At 42.1% G+C, this 20,559-nt stretch overlaps 1 long non-coding RNA gene and 1 pseudogene across 14 annotated transcripts in view; one reads left to right on the top strand and one right to left on the bottom strand.

Moving 5' to 3' along the window:
- The window catches only part of LOC148647703 (uncharacterized), a 29,998-nt pseudogene extending 13,708 nt beyond the window's left edge, over window positions 1–16,290 (bottom strand).
- Window positions 1–20,559, top strand: part of LOC148647685 (uncharacterized) — a 663,201-nt gene that overhangs the window by 111,144 nt on the left and 531,498 nt on the right. The gene's annotated exons all lie outside the window — the stretch shown is intronic.

Here is a 20,559-nt window from a genome sequence, read left to right as displayed (position 1 = left end):
ATGATAAAGATAAAAAGAGCACACAGTAATGAAGAAAAAGGGAAACAGGACAGCATAAAAGAAAGCTCTCATTGTCTAGTGAGGCAGTGACTGGATTTTAAATGGTTCCCAGTTGACTGAATCCATTTTAGAGAGAAATTCAGTCCTTAATAGGACCTTTTACATGACTGGACACTCTTCCCTATTTCTTCCTGAGGGTACTTTTATTCCTGTTTCTGTGTGTTTTCTTTGTAGAAGGCAGGACTGTGAGTCACAGGTCTGTAAATATCTGTAAGTAATATTGCCGTGTGTTGTGTAGTGAAATTCATTATAAATAAATTTGTATTTTTCCTATTAAAGTTTGTTGCTGGTTATTATCAAGCTGAGCCAGAGAAACAAGAAAACCATGTGAAGTGGGACTTCATGATATTCCATTTATATTTCTTATTTTTAACAATAACCTTATTATATAATTATATGATAATGTATCTATATCAAGTAAACACACACGCAACAACTGAACTTGTCATTAGTGTTTTTTACAAACACATTTAAAAAAATGTCAGTTTATGATTTTATGTTGATGTTGATAAATAGGTTTTAATCCACCCAGTCATCTGTCCATTTTATTAACTGGTTTTTCCAGCTTATGGTCATGGTGGAGCCACAACCTGCAGCAAGGTATGATACACCCTGGATGGCACACCAGTTTTTCTGTAACAAATTTTATAGTCAGTTTCAAAATATCGTTGTTATTTTAATAACTCATTTTCAGACATTAAAGTCACTCTCCGCTTCTATTAGTATAATATTTTTTTTTGTTTTCCTCTGACACATACCAGGTATGTCTCAGCAAAAAGCTGTTTTGTAATTAATGGAAATGGAGGTTAACACACAGCAGCTTTCTATGAATGCTCCACAATTACAAGTTCAGTATTACACCTGGCGGCGTCAGATCCTAGAATAGTGATTAGTGTATGACATTACTCGTTTACATTTCCGAGTAGTGCAGTACAGGACGTCCAAGTGCATTAAACAGTTCAGTGCAATATAGACATTGTAATCACAGACACACAGTATACACTAGTGTGCAGACCTAAACAGTACAGATTCACACAGTACTGTATAAAGTATGAATTGCACATGATGTGGTAAAGGACAGCAACACAATAAAGAGCAGGAGGAAAACACGATACAGTGTTGTGTGTTGCAGTGCCTTATGTGGTATCGCACATAAAAGACGTACATTTTTAGTACAAAGGAAAGTGCAACTTACAGGATGCAAAGACTTCACTTCCTGCGTCAGTGTCAGACCTTATCCACACAGCAAATTTATACCCTCCTGGAAACATGTGAGATACAGCTACAGGGGGAGTAGTCAGTTCTGCAGCCAGCAAAGTTTTTATGACGGGAAACCTAAACAGCCTGATTAAGCCTGAAAAATGGGGAAGTACACAGCCATGCCATTTGAAGCAGCATGATCATCTTGAATTGAATGGACTTGCAATGCTACATGCTCTATATCAGTTCAAAAGGTAAGTAAAATCCAAGGAGCACAATTTACTGCATGCACAGGCAAAGACAAATGAGCAAGGCCAGCAAAAGGTCAGAGAAGACAACAAAATACGATGGAGACTAAAATACAGCTCACAATGAAGGATTAAGTGTTTCGGGGATACATGATGGAAAATTGCAGCATGAACAGGCTGGAAGGAAAGGTGGGGCCCATGCTAAAACGTCAAGGGGAGAAACTGTTTTGTCCATATTCCCTGTGATCCCACCTCCTACTCTGAATCCCGGCCCTCTTCCTCCAGATTTCTCACGTCGTCTGTGGGGATCAGAGGCAGGCGTCAGGAGAGCCCCAGAGATGAATCAGACCAAAGACAGTAGTGAGGAGAATCTTTTTACATCACAATGTGCACAATAAACCAAAGGAATCTCAAAGAATAGGAGCAAACACCTGGGATTAAACACACTTTCAGGTGGGTGTTACGGAATCGGCCAGTGAAACTGAGACTAAGTAATGAACCCACTTGCAGGAGCCGATTGAGCCAAGTCGTGATCCAAATACCATAGACGAAGGAGAGAGCCAAGAGTCCAGGGGAAGCCAGTGACCCAAACAGGGAGAGAGCAACCGAAGCCAAGCCGTAATGCAAAAAAATGTAGTAAAAGGGGAAAAACCGAAGTCGAAACCAACACTGTACGAAGAGGTAGAAGGGGTAGCACAACAAAGAAGCTCGAACAGAAAACCAATACTGAGCGAGGAGGTAGGGAAAGACTAATGCTTAAATACAAGATGAGACGGAGGTGTGGTGGTAAAACCATACACTGACAGGTAGACTAATGAACTAAGACTATGCCTTCTTCTGCCTCTTCCGTTACCGGGAGGCAGGGATCGGAACAGTGGGTTTCAGGTGCCTACCTCTACTGCAGCTTTCTAACTCTAACTGGTTAGTATGTTGCTCAGTGCAAGTAATAATCATTTAGCCACTCCTCCTACCCTCCTAGATTATATCAAACACCATCCCATAATATCACCGCTCCAGTCTTCCTCAGTTCCATCTCCGGATCTTATGGACGAGCATAACAAGCTGGAAAGATAACAAAAATGATAGTAATCAATTAACAAATCAATTTTAGTATCAAGCAAAATGATAGGTTCAATCTAGAAAACAATTCTACAATTTCAGTCCCTTCAGTGTCATGTCTCACCTTTTTCCCACTGTTGGAAGTGTGTTGTTTCCAGACCCTGCCTGCCTGTACATGGGTGCTCAATGATGTCTCTATGTTTTAACACACTCTCTGCTTGATTCACAGAGACTGCAGCTGCCCACTTCCTTTCGGATCTGTTTATGTTTCCTATTGCTCTGACCCGAAAATCTCTGCAACATCTAAAGGATATCTTCATTCTGAATTTTGCTGCCTTGAATTCTTCCACCACTGAAGACTAGGGGAGCTGCAGCTGTCCTGATCTGATATAAAGCCCCTGTGATGTGAAGCTTAGAGGCATTCCCAGCCATTTATGGGTGGTGACTGTTGATTTTACACTCCATTACTTCCAACATTGTCAATGGTACCTCATGAGGTCAGCCAATGAGGTCTCTGAAGGAGCCTTTGTTGTTAAAGTCACACTTTAAATTTCCAGGGAGTCTTGACCTGTCAATCTTCCTCAGCCACTTTCTCTCCTGCTGTTATACTGTATGTTGCTGATATTTTCTCTGTCTGATAATGTCTTGTCAAACCACTTACCCAGACATTTGACTGGATCTGCCTCTATTGATGGGACGGCTTCGCCTTGGATCATGAGTTTGCATCTACTGGTCACCCTACCTTTCCTGATCACCATACATCTTGACTTCCTGGGTTTGAACTTCATTCTCGTCCAGGTCTTCATGTTCTCCAGTGCTTTCAGAACCCGCCTCGCTTGCACATGGGATGTAGTTGTTACTGTAAGATCACCCATGACCCCCCTAAGGACTGGTTGGCGGGTATCTGAAGTCCCCGGACTTGTTACACTGCTGTTGTCATTATGAGATTCATTCCCACGATGAACAAGAGAAGTGTGATTGTGCAGTGTGTTAAAATTCCTTTCTCTAACTCTTGCCAGCTTGTTGTAAATTGCGCTAACTTAAAATGTAGCTTAATTCCACTGAAGTACAGCATCTGGTAATCATTCCCTTGATGCGGTGGGGGATATACTAGCCTTCCAGTGCAACCAAAATTAAACTGTGCAGGACTGATCTGCATTCATGAGCCAGGTCAAGCCAGACAACTGTCGGGTATCCTCTACGGGTCGTCTGGGTTAGGATCCCAGTGTGTTCCAAGCTTCCTGAAAAGCCTGGGATCCTCCTATCTGTGTAGACTTGTTTTCTGTCATGTATGTTGTCAATCCTGTGGCCAACACACAGAATGAGATCTTCCACTCCACACGAAGAAGTAAGATCTGTCTGAACTGGCCAATGGCAGAGGGGTTCGTCTCCTTCAGAGCAAAACAGCCCGTCCTCTTCCAGCTTGATGGACTGGTTCCCTTCTTCTGTATTACCTGCAATAATGTCTACAGCAAGCAGCTATAGCAAGCACTTGGAGAAGGCTCTGAACGTGCCCTTCTCATCATTTCTTCACAATTATATTTTAATATTTGTATACTGTAGAAACGGTACTGAGTCAATGCACTGTTTCTGACTGGTTGTTGACAAACTGGCCAGGTTAGAAATTTTCAAACTCAGTTCATTAATGGTGTCAAATCCTCTTTAGAGCTAAATAAAAGTTTTGTCCGGACCACCACTGAGGAAACGGACACAGGTGTACAGAAATGCTCTCTGAATCCTGAGTCCGACAGACCTGTCAACAGGGAAGGTGAAGTGTGATGGTGTTGAGATGAGTGTCTCATTGCTAGAGCTGTGATTGTAGCACTTTAAGTGATAGTAGCACTATTGATGGACAGTAGTGATTGATATTAACCTGACTGCACTGTGCTAGTTAGATCAAAAATCCTTTGGTTTTATTCTGGTCTGACAATATTACAGTAGGACCACACATACACACATGCTACTTGTGTAACAACGCCTTTAAGAAATGAAACCTTGACAATGACTTTGCTGACTCCCTGCTTGCCAGACTTGTGCCCCACTGGGATGCCCCGTGACAAAGTGCTCCATTTAGAGCTCAGAGACTGGTGAACAGACATGTTTGTTCAGGGTCTATGAGATCAATGGGACAGGAACTGAGAAGTTTCTCCTATATCCGTTCTACATCCTTGTGCAAAGCTATACTTCCAGTGGTGGCCACACATGAGACTGGCCTGTGCCTTTCATAATAGAACTCTTGTTGATCACCTCAATTACTGCTTAAAGCTAATTTAAAAAATGCACTTACTTGTCATGCCTGTTCAATAATAATAATAATAATAATAATAATAATAATAATAATAATAATAATAATAATAATAATTCCTTAAACGTATGTAGCACTGTTCTGTGCACTCTACAACCACCAGTGTGCAGCTCCCATTTGGTTGAGCTGGCTCTATCAATAACATGTTAGTGCACCTGCTACAGAACTGATCTTGTTAATTTCCTGAAAATAACTTTGCAATTTCATTAGCGACATGTCTTTTTAATGCTAAGCATATTGCAGTAGTTTTACCAGCTTGACCTATGCTGACACAAATGAAGGCGGCTCCTTCCAACTGAAGATTTTATTTTTTAATGCTTTGTTCCACAACATGTGCAGCTCCTAAAATGTCACATGCCTATTTTTTTGGAAGTTTGGTGACAACACTGCATGGCTTCAGCTAACACAGTCATACTTATTCATCAGAAATATTTTTCAAGTAATCAAAATGAAGATCTTGATGTGAAACAATTATTGTGTAAAGAATCAACGCAGGATATATTTCCAATTTCAGTAGTGCAGTGACGTGCATAACTGATTGAGAATTTGAGAAGCTGAGATTTTTAAATTAAATAATTTAGTTTGAAATAAGAATTTATATGTATAAAAACAGAGTTGGAATTTTCTGGACTTTCAGGATTTTGTATACACCCATTCCCCAGTGTAAGAACTGTAGTGTCAAACAAATGACAACGTTCAGGTGTCTGTGAAGCAGAAGTCCCTTTATTCATATGCATATGGAAGTCTGGCTTGCGACCACCAGACTTAAAAAATAAGTAGCTGAAGATAGTCCTTTATACCTTAAAACACAAAGTTACTATGACATATTCTAAACAAATGATGAAACAGCAACATCTGCCAATTAATTATATCTAAGTTGCAGACTAGACAACAGTTACAGATGCAGCCATTCAAAGCGTGCAGTACAGACACGTACCGGAGGTAATTGGCTACAGCATCGCGCATCGTGACGCAAGATGACACAGGGTACCGCGGTACGTGATTGGTTGACTGACATGGGCACTTGTGGTCCGTCTGTCTGATGTAGAAAGATTTACAGTAAACGTCTTTACTGTGTCCATTGTAGTATTTAATATTTATATCGAATTTTACCTCTGAAGGGAAATCTTAGTGCCTGAGCATAAAAAGTATAGGAGCATACTCCAACGCGTGTGAAGTCCATAAACGATATTAATTTTGGAACTTAAACATACAGTATATGGCTGGTCTCGGTACTTTAAAGAAAACATACACACCAGTATTCCATTTCTCCCTAAACATTTTAAGCATCGAAGTCTTTAACTAACGTGATACCATAGTCAACAAGCATACTTTTAGAATTTTATTAAAAGGGAATATAATATGGAATCGCGTATCTAAAGAAATTAATAACAATATAATTATATTAATGTACCGCAGCAAAAGAATAGTACACGCTGTACGATGTCTGTTGATAATGTTTTGTAGGGCTTTTTCAACACTCCTCATGTGACCTTGCCGGTGGCGCTGTGGGTAACGTTCCTGACTCCCCACACCCGGACTGTTAAACCAACGCATTAGAACGTCGAAGCCCATTGAGGAGCTGGGCGCAATAACTGTTCTGTCCCTTGATTTACTGATCTTCATTAATTACAGAAATTGAGTTCCTTCAGTTCCTTCTGTTCACCCACAGAACAGAGGCTGGAGCAGCACTGTCAGACCTGGGCGCTGACAGTCAATCTGGACAAGACCAGAGTTATGGTTTTCCAGAAAAAAAGTCAGACCCCCATTAGTCTTCCTGAGATCGTCGGATTATGAACGAATAAAAGCATCTTATTAAAAACGCGTTTGCTTTTGTCTGGGTATTTACTTTGTAATCTGTGGTTTACATCTACTGTATTGTTTTGAGATGCCACTTTTAAAGGTGATATGTAAAATAAAGTTTTTCATTATTGTTATAGAGAAACATGATCAGATTTTCCCTGGTTCAGAAAAAAGACGATTAAAATCTGTAATCTTTCCAAGAATTTTCTGGTTTGTGCAAAGACATTAACGAGTACAACCCCTCTCTCTGCGGGAGGGCTGGCTGTGACGAATTAAACCGGTTTCACAGGTATTTTCAATGTAGGAAGTACAGTAGGACAGCACAAAAAAACCAGACATTGTGTGGTACAGCACGGAGCTCAGTCAATTCAAGTTCAGTTTCAAAAGAACTGCAACGGACATAAAAACTCCCTTGCTTTTAACAGAGCGTTCCATAATTTCTAACTACGAAAATGATTTAAACTGCGACACTTATCATTCACCAAGAGCTCGAAATATCACAAGGATCCTCTAGAGCACAGCAAAGACTGTATTAAAAGAATCGCGTATCTCAAGATATAATTATATTTGTGTAATTCGTATAATTATATAATGCCAGCGAACTCTTGTTTTTATGTCCACTGTAACTACGCTGGGCAAACGCCCAGTTCATCTGGCATTTTCTTTTACGCTGCGGGCATTCTCCTGGTCTGTGTCTTCTAGGATATATTGCCAGCGAACTCTTGTCTTATGTCCACTATAACAGACAATCTCCTTTGCTTTTAACCGAGCGTTTAATAATTTCCTAAAATGAAAATGATTTACTTTATTTCCCTCACGGGATCAATAAAAGTATCTTATCATCTGTCTAAACTATGGGACAGAATTCTGGGGTCTCCCCATACCAGAGATTATGGTAGGGCTTCAGAATGGTGATTGGCTGACACCATCTGACACCCCTCTGATTGGAGAAAAAAGACGTGCTGGTTTGCTATACATACAGTACTGTACCAGGAAGAGGATTTCTTTCTGTTCGAAACATGTATTTTAAAAGTTTAAGAAGTAAAAACCTTACAGCGTACACAGATTTTGTTATCTTTGTCTTATGCATAATAATGTTCACCGCTCTGTCTAGCAAATTAATAATAAACTTTATTTTATATAGCGTTTTAAACGAATAAGTAATTAGATTGCTCATAAACCTAATCACTTGCTTTTTCTTTTTATTTAGGCTCAGATTTCAACTATAGATCGTATTATTAATAACCATAATAACAACCAACCAACAAAAACAACCATATAAACATAATACCAACCAAAAACATAGATAACAACCACAATACAAAATCAAATATATCAAACCATTATACTCTCGCAAATTCCTCCAATTATCATAATCCCGCCCCTTATGCAAAACCAAACCCTCCTCCCATCCCAGTTTATCCTCTTTATCATCCTCTAAATCCACCTCGATTTTCAACTTAAAGCATTACTGCTTACTGGGTTTTTGAGGGGGGGGAGGTGTCTTTCGCTTGAAATCTCGCCTGCTTCTACTTTACGAGTACAACCCCCTCTCTGCCAGAGTGCTGGCTGTGACGAATTAAACTGGTTTCACAGGTATTTTCAAAGTAGGAAGTACAGTGTTAAGTGGTAGCTGGGCTCCTCAATAGAATCGCTTTAACATGCTAATGCGTTGGTTTAACAGTCCGGGTGTGGCAGGCTTCCAATGTCAACTCGACTTGATTGGAAGACAATGAACGTATTTTAGCCCTAAATGAATTAAAAGCAAACATGGTTTACATAAAATACATTTTTCCAAGAAAGTTTATAATAATACAATCTATAGTTGAAATCTGAGCCTAAATATAAAGGAAAAGCATTTTCAGAGAGCAATCACGCGGTGTTTATGTAGAAAAAGCGATTAGGTTTATGAGCAATCTAATTATCTCTTCGCTTAAAACGCTATATAAAATAAAGTTTATTTAGAGATGAATGATCAGTGTCGCAGTTTAAATGATTTTCGTAGGAAGGCTTGGACAGATTCCAAGTGCATTTTTGCAATTTACGTTGCAATTTAGAGCTTTCTGGCAAGAGGAGACACCCAAATTATAATGTAACATGCCACTGTTTGTGCATGAACAAAGTTATACTGCAATTTTCCTTAGATACGCGATTAAAAAAGAAATTTTTTTGAATCCCCGGCAGAACACACTCCATAAGAATCAGCGCTTTTATACAGTATATCGCTTTTAAACACATATATTTAAACACGCGTTTACGATTTAAATCAAAACGCGATTCAAATCAATATAAATGTTTATTTTGTAACGCATAGGTGACTATTCATTGTTATTAAAAAGACTTAAATTCGATCATGTTGTGATATTTAGAAATATAAATTTGTTTGGTGCGAGTGAGGTTTTATTTAATCTCTGACCAAGGGAAACGTTTCATTTTTTCAAAGAAATGTTTGTTAAAAAATAAAGTCATAGTTCCATGGGATTCAATCACAGACCGTGTGACATGGGAGTCAGGAAACTAACACACAGCGCCAGCAGATTTGACAACGCTATAAAAACGCTATAAAATAATGTGACTAGGCACAGAACAAGTTTACAGCACAGTACAATAATAAATGCTGACCATGACTTTAGAAGCATAAATTACCTTACACTCAATTTAAACACAAGCTGTCTTTAGCCCTCTAAGCTGGTTCATACAGAAATGTAGAGATCCAGGCTCAGAACACACAGCTTCATTAGCGAATACATATGCAGGACAACTAGAGAAGACGTTTTACAGAGGATGGATTTTTAGAAACATCCCATCAGTGACATCACTGAAGTCAACTCCTAGGTACTGTAACTGCCGTGTGGATAGTTTCACAAGAATCAGACAAAGGTTTAAGCATTGCTTGTTCTAGATAAAACTGCAAAAAAACCAAAACAACAACCCATAATGTACTTCTTTGCGGCTCTGTTTGCCCAAATCATATATTCACAACGTGAAATCTAGAAAATAATATTACGTAACCAAAATCCGCAATATGGAAACAGAACCTGTGTAATTGTTGATAGATGATGTACTCGTAACATTTTTACAAGACGAACTACAACATTTAAAAAATGACTTGTATGTACTTGATATCTCTAATCAATCCACGGCGACATTGTTAAAAGCAGAGTCCCAGCACAAAACGAAACTAAAACGCATACCGTTTCGCGCTTCTTATTAGTTGCTCAAAAGTAATTTGACCGTATGAAATGCATAATATAAACCTAGAAACATATACGTGAGCAGTATTTACGCACTGTAGTATCGGTGTTAAGACATACCTCTCAAATACTGTAAATCAAGTTAAAAATATCTCAAGACCGATTCTGGTCATAATGAAACCATGTTTCGTGTGTGTTTTCTTTAAAGTACCGAGACCAGCCATATACTGTATGTTTATGTTCCAAAATTAATATCGTTTATGGCCTTCACACGCATTGCAGTATGCTCCTATTCTTTTTATGCTCAGCTACTAAGATTTACCTTCAGTGGTACAATTAGATATGAATATTCAATACTTAAACGGGCACAGTTAAGACATTAATTATACATATACATACTGTATACAGTACAGTTTTCATACGGTAATATGTTTATGTTCCTAAATCAATCTCTTTTATGAGCATGTGAAAGGCATGGTGAATCGATTCTCAAAAATTACTGTACTTTGCATGATTGGAAACAAATGCATGATTGCGAAATGCTGTGGTGTTACTTTTACAAAGACGGTCAATGAAAAAAAGAATGTTGACCAGGGCAATACTTTGAGTTTACACTTACAGCTTGTCCAAGGTCATTCATTATTAATACTATTAGTAATATCTTCGTTAAAGACTTTGATGGCAACAGCTCAAACATGAGAGGTTGAGCTTTATTAGCTCCACCTTGCGGAAATTCCGGATACTATTATTTTGCTTGTCGTATTATAGGAGAATTTACGGTAACTCGCTGTATTTACCGGTAGCTTGCGGTAGACTGCGTACAGCGTACCGCAAAATAATGCGGTATCGCCCGCGCATTTTGAATGGCTGCATCTGTAGTTCTTTTCATATTCTGGGCATACAGCCAGCTTACCAAATACATGCCCCTTATTTTACTGACCAAGGACAGGCAGCATCTTTATATACATTTGAGCACAGAGCCTACGTCAAGCCACTAAACTGCATAGTTTGCAAAAAACATACAAAAACATGAAAATGATATTATTATCCCACTTCCTGGGCATCTCTCTTATCTCTTCATTCTTCAGAACGTTCGGTACATGACTTTTTTCGAATCCAAACATTTTTGTACCTTGTAATTCATTATAAGAATAAACTTTTGCTAATCCAAACCCTGAAGTTCGAAAGTGGACGAATTTGACTGAGAACCTTCTTGACCATCTGGATTCAGCACCACCGAACAGCTGTTTGTTTCTGCGCAGGTGACAGGCATTGTGGTTCAGGACATCATGAGGACGCAGCGCTTTGTTTACAATCTCAGCTAGAGCTTGTGCACTCATTTTCAAAGTGTTTTTTGTTTTTTGTGTGTTTGCTGTTCATTATGGGGTTTTAAGGAAGAGAAAAAGATTCTTCAGCGTAATAGTGCAACCGTATGTACATCTACAAAAGAATGAAATGTAAATATGATATCATTAATTATTTTACCACTATAGTTGGCTTATTTGAGTAGAACTGCATTGTTCACAAAGCTTGATATAATGGTCTGTATGGTATTATACGTTTAGGGTGGTTCGGATACATGGGTATGAGTGTAGTTAGTTTAGATCCTGAAGATAGGACTACAGGTACTGAAATGAGTGTCCTAATGCCCCAGTATAGTGACAGAGACACTATACTGTAAAAAGCCTCTATCCTTCAGATGAGACATAACACAGAGGTCCTGACTCTCTGTGGTCATTAAAAAAACGCCATGGCGTTTCTTAAAAAGAGTAGGGGTGTAACCCCAGTGTCCTGGACAAATTTCCCATTGGCCTTTACCAGTCATGGCCTCCTAATAAACCCCATCTCTGAACTGGCTTCATCACTCTGCTTTCCTCCCCACTGATACAGTAACTGATGATGTGCGTACTGGTGTACTATGGCTGCCGTCACATCATCCAGGTGGAGCTGCACACTGGGGGTGGTGGAGGGGATCCACATTACCTGTAAAGCGCTTTGACTGCTCAGAAAAGTGCTTTATAAGTGTAAGGGTACTTACAAACGCTACCTATTGTGGAGTAGGAGTTTCACACAAAAGAATGAGAGGGTGGACAATTTTTTCTATAGGCTTGCTGTGTTGAGTTGATGTCACTACATTGCCAGTCCTTCTGTTTCTGTTCCCATTTCTGCTAACATCCCTTCTCCTCCTCACCCGCAATGGTTTCAGTAGAGAACCTTCCTGTTTCTTTTCCTTTCAACCGCCCACTTGTTTTCCCAGTGCATTTGTCTCTTTCTCTTATTTTTTCCTTACTTCTCTCCCCTGTGTGCCCTTCTTCTGCCTCTGTCCCATACCGGCTTTTCTTCACCTGCCTCCTAGCGTCCAATGTGATCATTGGTGACCTATAATTGCCCCCATATGTGTGTTGTCTTTTTACCCAATATCTTTATGCTGAGCCAAAACTCTTTCTCATTGAGCTTCAGAACTCAGGTATTCATCTATTTCAGTTATAACAATTCCAAGTCCCCTTCAGGAGCAAACCCCACAATCTGAGGACGGCACCTCGGCCATCTCCTCAGTCCTCCACTCAGTCTCTTGGCTCCTTCTGAACTAGAACTGTTGACTGCAGCACTCCTTCCATCCTGCTCACATGTATCCACCCCAGCTTGATTTCCAAACCTGCTGCTGCTGAATATTTTACACATGGCCTATGAATAACTTCCTTCTTTCTCGACTTCACGTAGTAGAATATCTTCAGCTCTTCAATATTACTAATACCTGTAACCCTTTGCCTCTTCCTTCAGTCTGCCGTATAGTGTTAATGTGCTTTTGTTGAGTGAATATTTCATGTATTAATGTTCTCTGCTCTCTGCCCTGTCTCACACCTGAAGAAGGCTCCACAGCCGAAACGTTGTTTCCTTTCTTCACTTTTCAGCATGGAATAAACCTGTTACTTGTTCTTTTGTAGCCTATGCATGCTGACACAGCTCCCCACCTGAATCCTCTAGCTGTCAGGGCTTTCTGACTCAATGTCAGATGGCTTTCCACATCCGCCCAGACTGCTTCCTCACCGATGGAGAAAGAATTGCTTTTATGGTATCTTGCCTCTCTGGACGAGCTCTGGAATGGGCTGGACATCTCCTCTCTCGAAACGCTCCTGAGACTGCCAACTTCCACCTTTTTCGGACAGCTCTACAATCTGCCTTTGGGCAGTTGCACTCTCGCCACCTCATTGTTGCACGCCTCACTTCCCTTACTCAAGGATCTCGCTCTTTTCAGGACTACTCTTCCGAATTCCGTTTTCTGGCTGCTCAACTCGCTTGGGATCACAATGCCCTGATTCACTACTTCCGCCTCGGATTATCTGATGAACTCAAGGATCACGTTGTGCACCTGCCCCTGGACTTCCCATCACTTGACTCCTTCATTTCTCGAGTTTTTGAACTAGAGGTCAGGCTTCAACAGCGAAGGTCGGACAATCGAACCCCTCCCACACCCTCCCAACTGCCTTCCTTCCATAGACTGACCTCTGAGGAGAGAGATTGCCGACTTTGTGAGGGGCGATGCCTTTACTGCGGTTCCCCTGATCACCTCTGAGCCACCTGCCCAGGTCGCCCTCCTCGCTCCTATCCACCCGCTGTTATGGCCAGTGTCACTTCTTCCTCTCCCAGATCCGGATTCTTTCTCCAAGCCACCCTGTCATGGACTACTGGACAGACCTCTCTCTCTGCTTTTGTTGATTCGGGCTCCGAAGAGAACTTCCGAGACTCTGGACTCACTTCGTCCTGGAATATTCCCCGGTTGCCAGTCACCCAGCCCATTCGGCTCCTCACTCTTGATGGCTCCCCCCTCTCCCCTGGTCTGGTGAAGTGGCAGACCCCTCCCCTCACTCTTCGCATCGGCGCCACCCACCAGGAAGTCATTCAGTTCTTTCTCATTCAATCCCCTTCTCACCCATTGGTTCTTTGTTTCCCTTGGTTACAGATTCACAACCCACACATCTCCTGGTCACAAAGGGAACTCACAGCCTGGGGTTCCCATTGCCTTTTGCATTGTTGTCAGCTTCCTCAGAAAGTTTCCGTCTCCTGTATATCTCAAGATAACCTCCCCAATATTCCTTCCCAGTACTCGGATCTACACCTAGCCTTCAGAAAACAGAAGGCCCTATCCCTCCCGCCTCATCGCCCATCTGACTGTCCTATAGACCTAATTCCAGGGGTTCTACCCCCTAAGGGCCATGTCTATTCACTCTCCAACGAGGAGACTCAGGCTATGGAAGATTATATCCAGGAGTCCTTGGAATCTGGTTTCATCCGCCCCTCTTCCTCACCTGCCTGCGCTGGTTTCTTCTTTGTTAAAAAGAAAGACGGCTCTCTCAGACCCTGCATTGATTATCGCGGTCTGAACAACATAACTATCAAGAACAGTTATCCCCTTCCTCTGATTTCATCGGCTTTGGAATCACTCCGGGGCGCCACTATTTTTTCTAAATTGGATCTCCGCGGTGCTTATAATTTGATCCGCATTCGGGAGGGTGACGAATGGAAGACGGCATTCATTACTACCCACGGTCATTATGAATACCAAATAATGCCGTTTGGACTGGTTAATGCTCCTGCTGTCTTTCAGGGGTTCATGAATGACATCTTTAGGGATATCTTGCACAAATATGCCCTGGTATACCTGGATGATATTCTAATCTTTTCCCGTAGTCCCCAGGAGCATGTCTCTCATGTGCGCGAGGTTCTTCATCATTTGATTCAGAACAAACTCTACGCCAAATTGGAAAAGTGTACTTTCCATGTTACCAGAATCCACTTCCTTGGCTACATCCTCTCACCCCTGGGCATTGAAATTGACCTGCCAAGACTGAATCCATACAGAACTGGCCAACCCCCCAGAATTTAAAACAAATTCAACGCTTCCTGGGATTTTCCAATTTTTTACCGCCGTTTTATTAGGAATTTCAGCTCTGTTGTCTCCCCCATTACAGCCCTGACCCGAAAAGGTCCTGATCAAGGGAAATGGACTCCTGAGGCAGACCAAGCTTTCCTTCATCTCAAGAGACTGTTCACCACAGCCCCCTTCCTCCGTCACCCAGACCCCAACCTTCCATTCATTCTCGAGGTGGATGCCTCAGCCAACAGAGTCGGTGCCATATTATCTCAACGTCATGGAGAGAAGGGTATCCTCCACCCCTGCACCTTTTTCTCCAAAAAATTGTCCCAGGCCGAGACTAATTATGATGTTGGAGACTGAGAACTACTGGCTATCAAACTCGCCCTGGAGGAATGGAGACACTGGTTTGAGGGGGGCCTACACCCTTTTACTATTCTTACGGATCATAAGAATCTCTCTTACCTACAAACTGCCAAACGTTTGAATCCACGCCAGGCCCGCTGGTCACTTTTCTTTTCTAGGTTCCATTTTTTCATTACTTATACACTGGGATCCAAGAACATAAAGACTGACGCCCTATCTCACCTCCATGATCCTCCTGGCTTTTTGGACCCTCCTGAACCTATTATACCCCCTGAGAGAATCGTGACTGCTATTAGATGGAACCTGGAGGACCAAATCAAACGTGCACTTCACAGCCAAACCGTTCCCCCCCAATGTCCTCCAGACAGACTCTTTGTTCCTGATACCATACGCTCCACTGTTCTTCGCTGGGTCAAACGTACCTTGGAATTCATCTCTAGACATTTCTGGTGGCCTTCTATGAGGACTGATGTTACTGGGTACGTGCAGGCCTGTCCCATCTGTGCCATGTCCAAATCCTCCCGTCTTAAGAAGCCCGGTTTACTCCAACCACTCCCAACCCCTAGAAGACCTTGGTCCCACATCTCAGTGGACTTTCTTACGGATCTTCCTGAGAGTCAAGGCAAAACTACCATTATGGTCGTGGTAGATAGATTCTCGAAGTCGGCTCATTTCATTCCTCTTCCTGCCCTTCCATCTGCTCAAGACATGGCTGACCTCTTCATTCTTCATGTCTTCAGACTTCACGGGATTCCTGAAGATATCGTATCAGATCGAGGACCTCAATTCATTTCAAGATTCTGCAGAACTTTTTGCAAATCTCTTGGGACTTCCACATCTCTGACGTCTGGCTTTCGTCCTGAATCCAATGGACTGACGGAAAGAACCAACCAGGACCTTCTTACTTACCTTCGATCTTACGTCTCTGCTTCTCAAGATGACTGGGTCTCTCTCCTCCCCTGGGCTGAATATGCCCATAACTCTCTCTCTTCCTCCACCACTGGGATGTCCCCCTTCTATTGCTCTCTAGGATACCAACCCTCTCTTCTCCCGGACTATATCCCAGATTCGGATATTCCCTGCCTCCAGACGCGCCTCACTTTCCTCAGGAGAATTTGGAGACAAGCCAGATCCGCCCTCCTGAAGACCTCCTTGCGGAAGAAGACCACCGCTAACCGTCATCGACGACCTGTGCCCGGACTACAACGAGGACAGTTTGCCTGGCTGTCTACTAGAAACTTACCCCTTAGACAGCCTTCACATAAGTTGGGACCCCGTTATATTGGACCTTTTCGCATCCTCTCCCAGCTCACCCCTGTAACCTATCGTCTTGCTCTTCCTCCAACTCTCAAGGTGCACCCCTCCTTCCATGTCTCTCTCCTGAAACCCTACCACAGATTCCCCCTCTCCCAGCCTCGGCCACCTCCACCCCCACCACGACTCATTGACAGTCTATCTTCCTACACGGTCAATAACATATTGGATGCCCGCTGGCTCCAAGGCCGCCGACAATTTCTAGTCGACTGGGAGGACTATGACCTGAGGAACGTTCCTGGGTCTGTGAGAAAGATATTTTTGGATCGCAGCCTCATCGATGACTTCGTTCGTACTCGCTCTCTGGGGTAGTCAGGAGCCGACCCTAAAGGGGGGGGTACTGTCACGCCCCACACTCTTACTCGGAAACACCGTTCTGTCCCTGTCACATTCCACACTCTCCCTCGCAAAGGACGTTACATTCCCGGAACCTCTGCTTCCCAATCTCATCCCTGATTGAACCCAGCACATTCTCACATGCATCAGATTCCTCAAATTCTCACTCCCTAACCAATCATCCAATCACGCTCATTTAAACCCCCTTCGCACACCTTCCCACGCTCATTATTGAGAAGCCTTTCATAGTATTCTCCAGTGCGCGTTTCCAAACCTTTCGACTGATCTCCCGTTACGAATCTTCTGCTTCCGCCTCTTGACCTCGCCTTCTGGATTTTGTCTTTTGAATTGTTTTTGAATATCTCTTGTTACTGGACCCTCTGCCTCCCTTATCGACCCAGCTTTTGGGTTTTGTCTTTTGGATTGTCCCTTTGCTACTCTGCGTCCTGTGGGATTCCAGTCACGCATAAGGATCCTCCTATTCCACGTATAGGTTCCATGACAGTACTCAGTTATTGCTAACAAGTAAGTCTGCATGCACTCCCCAATGGGAACATGCCTGAATAATGGGGCACTTCAATTCTTTGTGATGCCACAAAGGCTACAAGAACTGTGACCCTTTCTCTCAAGGAGAGATAAGAGTTGTACAGACACAGCCATAAAACCATTTGGCCATGAACAAAACAAGCCAGGTGATTCCCAAGTCAAGAGAAGAGATTCCCCAACACCAGAGCTAAGATCATAACCTTGAAAGACACCTAAGACAATATAGAAGCCTACAATACTAACTTCCAAGATGACTTGACGACTCCCCATGTCCCATGACAACTCCCCAGCTTCATCAAAGGAACCTGAGACACCCCGGCGCTCGACAAGTCATTCAAAGAACCAGCCTTCCTGAGTGGGCAAGGTGGCCAAACCATTACCATCCTCCTTCCAGATGACAACCTCTCACGTGTGAAATCTGCTAGGAAAGCCCAGGAGGGCATTGAACCTCAATACTCTCAAACACAACAACTCTCAAACAGGCGATAACCTTCATTCCATCCAATGCCATCTCCCCAAGTGCAAAGGAAGATCAATCGTAAAGAATAGTGAGGGAGAATGGAAATAATAACATCACTTTATTAGCCCTATACAATTTCTTTTATCAGGAATTTGTCTTTTTGCACACCTTGCTCTCCATGAGACACAGACACACAGACAGGGAGAGCAGCCTGGGGTCAGAGCACAGGGTCAGCCATTGTACAGCACCCCTGGAGCAGCTGGGGTGAAGGGCCTTGTTCAGGGGCCCAACAGAGTAGAATTCCTCTGCTGGCTGTGGGATTTGAACTGGCAACCTTCCAGCCGCAAGCGCAGATACTTAGCCACAGAGCCACTGCAATGTGATGCCTGCAGTGTGCACTTCCAAACCCAGACAGGCTGTCACAACACAGACGCCATGCTCATCCTGACATTTGAAAGGAAGAATGAATCCAAGAAGCCAATGACAACATTGAAGATTTGGTATGAAGATGAATGTTGAAATTAAATAAAAAAAACACCAACCAGTTCAACACCAATAAGATCAGCACCAAAACCAACAAACACATAGGAGAAACAAAAGAATAGCTGCCAGATGCAGAGAAGTACAAAGTAACGCACCAACAGAAGAAAACACAACCATAACAAAGCTAGAAAAATCAACAAATCTCTCACCACCAAAAGTACGGGCATCAGCACCAAGGCCTGTTCAGAGATTTCTCCGACATGGCTGAATAAGTTAACCCATGGACCAAAGCCATCCAAATGAAGAGTAAAGCCCCAAACACCATTGTATAACAGAATGAAACTGTACCTGAAATATCATTACAAGCATCAATACAGAAAAACCTGCAAGAGGAACAAAACAGAAAAACAATCACCACAAAGATGGCAAACAGAATGGCATATTGATATTAAATATGCAGATTTCTTGAATATATTCAAGTATTTTTTTTATTTTGTTTTATTTATTTATATTTATATTGTGCAATATGACTTTTTGTGTACTGTTCTGTTCTGGTTTGTTCTTTGTGTGTTCTGGACTGTGAGAAACTCTTCTTAGTGCACTTCTCACTGTACTGCTTGTATTGTATTATTATTGTATCATTCGTTACACTGTGCTGTGTTGTCTGTGTTAAGCTGATGTTGCACTGCAATTTCCCTCACGGGATCAATAAAGTATCTATCTATATTCTATGACTACAATTCACTATTTTTATATTTTATCTTTTTTAAAGATTGACAGTGAATTGACAATGAAGCAGTTAGGCACATGAATGACGTTAGTTTAATAAAATATATTCCCCATGTTCTGTGACAGATGTGCTCTAAAGAATTTTTGCAGGGTGAAAAGACTTCACAGAAACACACTCTGCTGGATAAGCTCCAAAAATAGATGAGGGTAGCAAGTGGGAGGAATGATCAGTATACAGATAAAGAAGTTTCTGTAGGAACACAAAACTTAAAATGTGATTATGGAGGATGTACATTTGCTGACAACTACTCTGAAAATTGAATTAGGTTGGATTCAAGATAAGATCACATATACAAGTTCTTGCATCAGGAATTTGTCTTTTCACATACCCCAGCTTGCTCTCTATGAGAGGCACAGACAAGGAGTTTGGGGACAGAGCGCAGGGTCAGCCATTTATACAGCGTCCCTGGAGCAGCTGTGGTGAAGGGTCTTGCTCAGGGGCCCAACGGAGTAGGATTCCTCTTCTGGCCACGGGATTCAAACTGGCAACCACCCTCTGGTGGTGGAACAAGAGTAGTGGATGTGCTGAAACAGGACAGTTTAAATCATCATGGAAAACCTAAAAAAGGTAAAAGTGTAGGAGCTTACACACAACATTTGAGGTTTTTGGGTAATAGTCCTGAAGGTGTACCGGTGGAGAAACCTAGGAGATAGTAGAAATGGGAACTGTAGAATTGTAAAGTTATGTATGAGGAGCCAAAGGAAAGTTTTAGATTGAATTTATCAACAGATTTCTCCTATTGTGTTTATCAAGCCGAACTCCTGCTTCTATCAGGAGTTTAGTAAGATGGGTTTATCAGAGATAAGGCCACAGCCAGTGCAGTAGCAGCCGTCCAGTCCTGGACCCTCATTCACAGTCCTTAAACGTCACCAGGTTAAAGCAGTTCTGTAAAGAACAATGGGCAATGAATGCAATGATTCAGACACTTCAAAGACATATTGTAAAAGTGCCCCCTCCCCTTAATTTTCTATCCATTTGAGCTATAGGTGTGCAATTAGATATCACTACTGTCCCATAGGTCTTACAATTGGAATTGAAATCGGCCACAACTCTGTTGGCTACTTCCATTTTTAAGTATTTATTACTTCCTTCCAATTTATCCCTCTCTGCAGACCTACTAGGGATGACCACTGATGTGTCACTGAGGACCATCTAAGTGTCAGGTTTGACAAGTTATCACAAACATCTGCTGAGATCTGCTCTCACCTCTCAGTGGTAGTGAAGGAGCTTGTGATGTTGAGCGTGACAAGAGGAGGCTGATGAGCTTCCTATCATTGATGATACAGACTGTCCAGCGGTTAACAACAGAGCTCAGAACAGAGGATCACTGCATGAAGATGATGACATTTCATTCTCAAAATCCACATCAAATTGGCACTGATAATAATAATAATGATGACCTTTGTAAACTTCTTAGTCAGTGAACAATTTTTGATGGGTGCCTCAGACTCAGCAGGGTTTTTCACGGAGTGCAATGATTCAGACGCTTCAAAGACATATTGTAAAAGTGCCCCCACACCTT

The sequence above is a fragment of the Lepisosteus platostomus genome, chromosome 15 (assembly GCF_059453375.1).
Source record: "Lepisosteus platostomus isolate fLepPlt1 chromosome 15, fLepPlt1.hap1, whole genome shotgun sequence".
NCBI lineage: Eukaryota > Metazoa > Chordata > Actinopteri > Semionotiformes > Lepisosteidae > Lepisosteus > Lepisosteus platostomus.
The sequence above is the reverse complement of the archived record's forward strand: the minus strand, read 5'-3'. Positions and strand labels throughout refer to the sequence as shown.